Below are 2,401 nucleotides of genomic sequence, written 5' to 3'. Positions count from 1 at the left end.
TCCTTCTCATGCAGTAGTTTTATTCTGTGCACAGAATAATGTCCCTGTGTCACCGTAGTGCTCAAGCCCTCCAAATGTCATTAAGCATCTTTCCCCATACACCTGCAGTTCTGCAGCGATGCATTTCCCCAGTGCAAACCCTCTGCTCTGGTGTCGTCTTTCCCAGGCCATGTACTTGTCCTTCCCCTTCTCCTCAGAGGCTGAGAGCATTGTGCATGCTGCATCTCCTCCAGCCACACCTAAACCTTAGTTTTGGGTGCTGGGTATTTGAAGGCACTTGTGCATGTGGTGCCTTACCTGTTTGCTTTGGCTAATGACATTTTTGACTAGGGACTTGAAAGAAATGAAACAAAAATTGCTTATGTAAGGTAATGCAGGCTGGGGATTAATTTTAGCAGTATAACTGCAATGAATGAATCTGATGGTGAAAGAAATCAAATAATCTCCTCCTGTGTTTAAACATTCCTTTATTCTAGCCTGGATTTTCTTGAGAATGTGTATGTAACTATCTTTTTATATGTTTTCCTCTTCACCATATTTTCCACTTGATCACTCCCAATATGTGTCTCTAGCTTTGTCTTTGTGATAGACCTCAGGCTCTTTTTGGACCACAAAGAAATGCATCTGGTTTTATTGTGCATTAAATGCATCTGGTTTTATTAGCATTAAAGCTAATGTTAATCCTTCCCCCAATTCCCTGGAACAAAGGCAAGCTTCTTAATGCTTCTTGGAAATGGCTTTGGGGGACTGATAATCAAGTTTGCTTTCTTAGGAGCTACTTGGTACAAAAAAAATGCCTTTTGGAAGTGGTCCCCTTGGTGAGGGCAGGTTGGGGCTGGGCAAGGTTGGAGGGGTGGGCTACACGGTGTTAGGGCTTTGGGGCTGCACGTCCCTCCTCGTGTGCACACTCATTTGTCCTTGATTCTGCAGAGCTGCACAGAAGTGAATCAAAAGTAGCACACTAAATGGGGTGATAGTGGCATTAGTTTGTGACAGCTTTAATATATTATTGTATTCAACTGGGAAAAAATAGAAATGAGAAGAAACTAATGGTGTTGAGGGGGAAAGAAGAATAATCTCGAAAAAGTGTTGGGAGAAGCGGGGGAAGCATCTTTCTGATTTATGTCCTAGAGCTTGCTCTTAACAGAATAAAGAAATGGAAATACATTTCTTAATTACCAGTGCTCAGAGACCCTTCCCTACCAAAACAATAAGGGAAAGAAGCTAGTGGCAGAAATGAGAAGTGCCAAGGTTGTGAGCAGAGTGAGAAGGAGTAAAAATGGAAGTGGAAAGTACTTCTATAGCTTATTTTTCCAGCTTTCTGAGCTTCAAACAATCAGCATTAATTGGCCTGGATTGTATATTCACGAGATGTATTAAACAAAAGTTGAAAAAGTGTATGAAGTATTACTCAAGTCGTCTGTAAATTAATTCTGATCGAGTAGCTGTTGAACTCTGAAGCCATCTGCTTGTTTAACTGTGCCACAGTGTGAGCGATGTAGGCCTGAACCAGAACGGGTTTCTAGACACACAAATGCCCTGTAGGTGTCAGCACTTCTCTTGCTATTTTCCTGACTTGGAGTAGCAGGAAAAAAACGGATTTTTTTTTTTTTTTTAAAATTAAAAGTATTCAAGCAGATATTCTTTTCTAGTGAGCACTATTGAAGCAAAGTTTTGTATAATTAACAGGCAGGGATCTGGATAAAGAGGCTTCAGAAAATTGACTTGGTTAAAATGCTACTTGCAGAATATCATATAGCTGTTTATAAAACTGTCTAAATAATAGGACTAAGCCTTTGGTAAATATTGAAACAAATGAAACTCACGAGTTGGAATGTGCTCTGCCGTATGTGACAGCATCTCTGAGGTTAAGCATTAGCTCCAGGTTGGCAGAGTTCTGACTTCTGAAGCAGTCATGAACATGGAATGAGACATAGGACTTACATGCAACTGGTCCGCATTCATGTTTGTTCATCTGCTGTAAATCCAACAAGGGCAGGCTTACACCAGCCCAGCCTTTCTGGAGCACTGAAGGGTAACTCAGCAATGAGTAAATTTGTGTGACTCAAGTGTCTGAGCAATGTGGGGAACTTGGGTGTGAGACACCTGGGAAGCAGGAGGAGAAACATGGTTTAGCCCAGTGCTGTTTACAGAAGATTTATTTTATAATCATGGTTGTGGAAGGATGGATTACCTGATGGATTACCTTAATTTAAACAAACTTTTTAATGTGTAGGAAGAAAATAGGCATGGAGCACCCTCTGTCTTGGACTTGGTACTCTCGGCAGCCTGGCAAATCTGATGATATTAGCATAGCCATTTGATTCAAAAAGAGATTTGGGATTTGTGTTTAGAAGACTGCTAAGTTCAGTTTTGTAGTATTCCATGCTTTTCTTGCTCT

Source organism: Lonchura striata, chromosome 1, assembly GCF_046129695.1.
Source record: "Lonchura striata isolate bLonStr1 chromosome 1, bLonStr1.mat, whole genome shotgun sequence".
Lineage (NCBI taxonomy): Eukaryota > Metazoa > Chordata > Aves > Passeriformes > Estrildidae > Lonchura > Lonchura striata.
Note: the sequence above shows the minus strand (reverse complement) of the source record.